Here is a 7294-nt window from a genome sequence, read left to right on the forward strand (position 1 = left end):
CGTACCTCTGAAGCCTGTAGTCAGTTCTGCTCTGTTTCAGAGGATTTGGCTTTGTGAAATCCTTCCCTCTCTGCTGTTAGGCCTGACAGATGAATGTGATTAAAAATAGATCTGGCTGCTAACTGTTTGAATTCCCAGGTGGCTGAATTTTTGTGTAATAGGACTTTCACCATAATTTATCCTCTTGGGGTGTATTAGCGATGAAAAGCTGCCTTTCTGCAGTCATATTCATCATATGATTCATATATTCATCATATTTTGTTTTTGCAGTTGCTCAACCTTTATATCATTCATCTTTGCTACTAGGTTGCTTTTGCTACTGTAAAATTTGAGGTACTCTATTGAAGAGAAGCTGTACTGGGAAATTACCCCTTTATTTCACCTGGCCTAGTATATCCTTTCCTTCCTTCCTTCCTTGTCTCTCCATTTTTCTCACTGCTGTGCCTGCTGCTCGCATGGATGGGTCTGTTCCTGGCAATGAAGGGCTGCTCCTGCGGCTGCCTCACCAGCAACAGAGGGAGGGTGGCTGGCATCTTGGAAGTAGAAATAACTGCTGTAGACTACATGGCCAAATGTTTTTTCGTTTTGGCAGATCTGCTTTATTTGTCAAATTCCAGCAGCCTTGCTTTGGGTGACTCTTGGGGAAGCAGGTTTCCAAATTGTATTGGTGTGGTGACTTAGCTGGTGCCAGCTGTTGGTATGACCTCTGTTTGTCCTTTAAAGTCTGTGACAATTGCTCGAGTAATGCTGAGGAAAGTGAAATAGGCAGAGGAAGTTTTTCCACCTTGCCTTTTCCAAGTGAAGCTTCAGCTTCGGACCTCTCTCCTCTCAATTATCCCACGGGAATACACCTCAAAAAAGGTGTGTGAGTTTGAAAGCACAGTGTAATCTGCAGTGTGGAATTTCTGTTAGCATGTCACCTGCTTCGCTGGCCTTTTGAAGAACTTGACCAGGAAAGTCTAATTTATAGTTTACGACAGGTTTATATGGAAATAACAGTATTTTACTATTGTCTCCTGTTTTTCATTCTCTTCCCTTAACGCAAACTACTCAATTTTAGAAAGTGTATGCATTATAATTTAGTTTCCTGTTTTTATATCTCTTACAAATATTTTGTGGGAACTTTTTATAAAAGATACCTTTTTTGACATTGTTACTTTCTATAATTTTTTCAGTGTTGTGCGATGCTGAATGAGCATTCCTCCTGTTTCTTGAAGCATCTTCCCTTTGTTAGTGTATAATGTTTCTGCAATTCATTAATCTTTATATGAGTTTCTTCGTAGTGAATGAAAAGAATTGCAGCTATTTCAGGAATCTGTGAATAGCTATTTCATAATAAAAGGCTAATAAGAGAGGAGCATTTTTTTTCCTGGTAATCTTAGTTTCAAGAGAGGTGGGTGCTGAGAGCTCAGTGTTATAGCCTCCTTGCTAGAACTCAATACTTCAACTGTGTAAAAGAAGGCTGTAGTCTTCAATGAGATTGCAGAGATAAAAATACAGATCCATGCTGTGTCAGAGTAATTCTCGCCACAGCACTGAGTGCGCACTGAAGTCTCTTTATCTAAACCATAAGTGACAGCACTGTTGCCTTCAGCATGGCCAAGAGCTAAGGTAGAAGGAGGGAGACTGGATAACAAGTCCCATTTGAGTGCCTGTAAAAAGTAAACAACTAAATTACTTGCAAATTCTATAGTATGCTACAAGTTCTTCTCTGTTAAGAAGCATTAAATAATTGTGATTTGGAAAGACATCTCAGGATGACCATTTTACTTTTTAGAAAAGGAATTCTGCTAGATTGCTTTGCTCTGTGTAGTGAATTGTGGTAGCTGCTGTGAGAGCCCTTCAACCTTAATGCCTTCCTTTTAGGAAGTGGTATTGGTAATGGGAAGTTGTTCAGATTAGGTTATATCAGTGCCTGGTTTCTATCAAACAGCTTGGCAGGAATTGCTGTGTTCTCTTCTAATAAATTTGTTCCTCTAATGGCATCTTTCTAAACACAATCTCAGATGAGATGCTGTAGTACAACTGTTGTTTCATGGCTGTACTTAAGAGCACTGCCTTTATATTGTGGAGGCTTATTGTGCTTCAGCTTATTTATGTTTAATTTTTAAGCAGGGGTTCCCTTGAGCTAGGTACTCAGTTTTACTTAAGGCATATAATAAGTAAGTATTAGATGTGGATGATTGTTTTACTGGCTATGGATTTTCACTGTATAGTTAAGGTTAATGTTTTCCTAAATTTATTTGGTTTTGTATCCTTTTCAATTAGTGTCTGATGTAAAAGATAGGTTTTTATGCTACCTCTGCTCTATTTTTTTTTTTTTTTTCTAATGTGATTGAATTATTTCTGAGGGAAAAAAATCTGTCTGGTTTGACTTCAGTGTTTCAACAGCCTATAACCTTAGAGGAATGTGCTAAAGCCTGAACTTTTTTTTCTCTTGTCAGTGGTTGTCAGGAACAAGTTCCCATAATTTAAGGCTACCTCTCCAAGGGCAGTAATATTACCTGTGCTTTGGATTCAGCCCACACAAGGTGGGGTGTCATGGTTTAACCGTATCCAACAACCAACCACCAAGCGGGATCAGGGAGAGAAGGGGAAGGGTAAAGGCTGGAAAACTTGTGGGTTGGAATAAAGACAGTTTAATAGGGAAAGCAAAAGCTGTGCACACAGGCAAAGCTAAACAAGGAATTAATTCGCTACTTCCCATGGGCAGCCATCCCCAGTCGAGCAGGGCCCCATCAGATGTAACGGTGACTTAGGAGGACAAATGCCATCATTCCAAACATTCCCTTTTTCCTCCTTCTCCCCACTTCATTTACTGAGCATGATGTCACATATTACAGAATGCCTCTTTGGTCAGTTTGGGTCACCTGTGTTTCTTTTGGTCAGTTTGGGTCCTGGCTGTGTGTCCTCCCAACCTCCCATACAACCCCAGTTCCCTGCCCCTGTGGCAGTACAAAAAGCAGAAAAGGCCTTGGCTCTGTGTAAGCCCTGCTCAGCAATAGCAAAAACATCACTATATTGTCAACCCTGTGTTCAGCACAAACTTGAAACACACTCCCATACCAGCCACTGTGAAGAAAACGAGTTCTATCCCAGCCAAAACCAACACAGTGGGTTTCATTACTGGTGCTGAACAGGGGACATCTCTCAGTCAGTAGTTCCAACAAAATAAAGGTGGTTTTTTTCCTGTTGCCAGAAGCAGCCTTAGGATTTCCCTGTTTAAGAAAGTTACCTCAAATAAGTCTAAATTTACTTGTGGTACTTATGCTGTATCAATTTTGAAAATGATGCTCATTCCTTCCTTAAGTAAGAGACATTTGATTTAATGCTGCTGGTTCAAGGCAATATCAGGAAGACACAGACAAATGAATCTTGTCTGTGTATTTGAAAACAGTAGAAACATTTAAATAATGTCTCGCTTTACACAGGAAAAATTTTAGGCCCAGATAATAGAGTTCATTAAGCAAGTTTAAACTTGGAACATGTTTTCTGCCTTAAAAGGACAGAACATAGAGTAAGCAGCTTGCTAATGACTTCTAGATACCTGGGACTGTTATTGCAGCGACCACACTTCATGGGAAAATCAAAGAAAGTTTTCTAATTTTCTAAGTAAAGATTTAAAAAAAATCCTTCCCCCATACCCCAGTCTGTGCTGGGATCCTCAGGCTGTTGTGAGGAGTTTGTGTATTGTTTTCTGTTCATCACAAGAGGTACTTATATTGAAAAGAAATTAAAAGCCCCTGTGGGAATAGCTGTTCTGTAGGAAGCTGTCAAGGCTTCCTAATTGTATATGCAGTAAAGCTTATATAATACTTTCACAAAAGTTAATTGCTCATATGTTTAATTTAATCACAGAATTCAAGCCTGTAAAGGAATTAAAATCTGGGGCTTGTCCTTTAATGGTGATGGCTGGATTTTGTGAACAGTGTTTTGAGTGTGTTTCTTTTGTGTGTATATGTGTATACAGGTTTTTGGATTTTTTTAAAATCTAAAGTTGTCCTTTTATTCCTTTTGGAATTATTGCAATAAAGCAAATTGCCTGTTTTTAATAGATGTGAATGAGGTATGGTATACAGTCGTGCTTTTTTCTTTTTTTTTTTGAGTGCCTGTACAAATTAAATTCTACATACCATGCTGCAGTGTGTTAGGCAGTCTGATTTATGGTTGAAGAAAAATACCATTGCTAGTGGTTTTGAGAGCCTGGGAAGGAAGGAAATAGATGGCCTTTCTGGTTGGTCTTTAGTGGAGTGCTCTGAAATGCTTAGACTTCAGTCAAGAGAACAAAAGCCTTCTTGTTGGTTTATGCGGTTTTGGGGTGTGCCTACTCCCTAAAAATGTTGTAGTAGGATTTATTTTGGAAGTCTTATTTGGAGCTTTCATCACCACCTTGATGAGGAAGGGAGAGCTACTATCGACTCCCCTGTCTGGCCAGTTTCTGGCTTAATCCAGCCAAGACGGAAACATTGGTAATAAGGCATCAGTCTGGGCAGATTCTGCCTGGACCTGTCTTTCTGGCCTTGAAGAAAGAATGAGATGTTCACTGAGATTTTTTGCTGATGTCTGTGTAAATATGGCTGGTGATTTGTACAATGGAAAACTCTGGAAGAAGAATATCTACATGTGTTTTAACACAGACAACTAGTAATGCTTCACTTTGCTGTCTTCAGCTGCTCATCTCATAAAAGATCCAGTTCAGGATTGCAGCCTTCAAGTTCTTCCTAACATACCTTTTTTGCTGTGGCAAAGAGGAGGAGGATTGTTCCTTCTGCAAGAAGCTGTGGCTGATGTAGCAGCTTGCCTCCTGTAGCCTCTGACATGGATGTGTCGGAGGCAGCAGGGGATGAGGGGAACTTCGTGATCTGTAGAAAAGCTCCGCAGGGAGAGCTTAGACATGTCCCTTTGCTGGTGCAGGAGCTATTGCAGATTCTCAGGGCTCTCTTGCAGATTCTCACAGAAGCAAGGAGAACCAGTTTAAGCAAATCTAAGTTGCAGAAGGAGGGCAAAGACTTGGGTCCCTGGTTTTCTAGTTGTTAAAAAAAAAATGTCTAATAGATCTGTGTTACAAAGACATTAGTGTTCTTTTCACTTCTTTGCCAACAGGTTACTTAAATTCGCTTTGAAGGTTTGGAAACTTTCTGTGCTTGGCATTTTTAGTTAAAAAAACCAACCTGATGGGGAAAAAATTCTGAGTATAGGTCTTGTATCCCATGTAATCATCTTGCAGACATGGGATGCAGAAGTCTAGGTTGATGTCTGCTGCTGTGAGGAGCATCTGGGGATTTGGCTCTCCAAAGCTTGCCTTACTGTGCAGGGGTTGCTGTTACTGAAGGTTGATAAGCCAAACTTTGTTTATGTTACAAAGCTGAGCATTCCAGAAGTGTTTTAGACATCTGCACAACTTCATTCAGGGTCATTTGTCTTCTATGCCACAGACCAGTCCCCAATTCAGAGACAGCCTCCTCCTTCTGCCTGCAAATCCAGCCCTCCCAGCATGGGACACAGAAGACAAATAATCTTAACTTTTTCATGACATTTGAGATACCTTCTGATGCTGGGAGGTTCGCACAGTCCAGTCCTGGAAGGTGCAATGGGATCTGCAGGAGACGCATGTCCATCTGGAGCAGGAACTGGGAACAAGGCAGTGTGCCTGAGGCATCACAAGCAGTGCTATATGCCTGTGTTAGGAAGCTCAACAGGGCTGCCCTGGCCACAGCTACAAGATTTCCAGTGATTAAAATAGGATTTCGGGCATGGAGCTCAACACAAACACCTGCCTAAAAGAACGTGTCTCTGAAGCTGAATGCCTCATTTTAAGCCTGGCCCTGTGGGCTGTTTGGGCTCTCCAGGAATGGGTTTTAAATTCTCCATGCTTGTTTGTGCTTTTTCTCTTTTCCTTTTTCCCTGTCACTGATGAACAGCGATGGTACTTCAGCTTGGGGCCAGGAAGCACGCCAGTATCCTGTAATTGCCTCTCAGACATTTGTAGGGAAGTTGCTTTTGTATAATTGTCTTGTTTTGTTCTCGGCTTGTTTGTTCCCACAGCCTCCTATTACATTAGGACAATTTGTCCCTTTTGGAAGGTTTTCTAAGCCACTGTAAGGTAATTTCATCTGTTCTGACCAGAACATCATTGTTTGTAAGTGCATTATATGCAGGTATCCTTAGGGGGTTTTCATACTGTGTGGGCATTTATCAACAGCCTGGGTCTAAAGTAAAGAAGGTGGCACAGGAGTAGGAACTGGAGTGCTGTCTTACTGAGGGAGTAAGTTCTTATTGTCTGCAGGTGGAATAGGTGTATAATTACAAGAAACTTCAAGCACTTTTTAACACAAGCGCAGCTCCCTTTTAGAGGTTGGCCTTAGGTCAGTTTTTCTGCTGTTCTGTAACTGATAGGTATACAAAGCTCTTTTACATAGAAGAGAACTGTGAATTTTGAACTGGTTTGACTGGTTTGTGTCCCATGGCATGATAGATACAGGATGTTCAATTTTAAGGCTTAGTAGATTACATTTCATTGTCAGTGTGCATGAGAAGATATAGTAAAATACACAGTCTGCAGGTTTTACAAACCATTACATCCTTCTCGGATAGTGCAAGTCTGAATAGTTGCATGTCTTGAGGATTTCAATGACTGTATCACAATGCAGCTACTCCTTTGGTTTCCTTTCCTCAAAATGGCACATGAAAAATCTTATTTCTAAAGCATTATTAGGTTCAGCGTGCATTCTCCTCTGCACACTGGATGGCATTCAGAATGGATGTATGTTACTATTGATTTCATAGCTGTACGGGGTAAAATTAAGATCTGGAGGAGAGTTACAGTTCTCCAGGTGTGGAACAATATCATTTTCATAGCAGTCACCAAGTGACTATAAGAAGCAGAGGAAGAGGTAAAAGGTTTACCTGAAAGAATTTTTTTTGGCCCATAATGCTGTGCTAATTATCCAGCAGAATTGGTTTTCTATACAGCCAAGTCTGCACATTTAGTTTCATGACAGGGACGTCCAGGTGCTTATATAGCTGAAATAGCTGCTGTTGTACATGGCTAGAGAAATACAGCTGCTTCTTGCCGAAAGAGCTCTGCAGTCAGGAATTATGCTGTGGTTGCTATTTTTCCCCTTCCTTATAAACTGTCCAGAGAAATGAGTACTTGCTGTTCCAGGCAAGGGACAAGTCACCTACTTGGCTGGGTTATAGTGTGTCATTGCAAATGAACAGAGGTCTCTTATTGGAACCATCAGTTGCACAAGTGTATGTCTGCAGCCCCAAGTCATGGGGTTTGGGTTTTTCT

General features: G+C 40.8%; 1 protein-coding gene across 1 annotated transcript in view; it reads left to right on the forward strand.

Moving 5' to 3' along the window:
- The window catches only part of SDC2 (syndecan 2), a 60241-nt gene that overhangs the window by 22305 nt on the left and 30642 nt on the right, over window positions 1-7294 (forward strand). The window lies entirely within an intron of this gene.

Source organism: Corvus hawaiiensis, chromosome 26 (genome assembly GCF_020740725.1).
Source record: "Corvus hawaiiensis isolate bCorHaw1 chromosome 26, bCorHaw1.pri.cur, whole genome shotgun sequence".
In the NCBI taxonomy this organism is placed as follows: domain Eukaryota; kingdom Metazoa; phylum Chordata; class Aves; order Passeriformes; family Corvidae; genus Corvus; species Corvus hawaiiensis.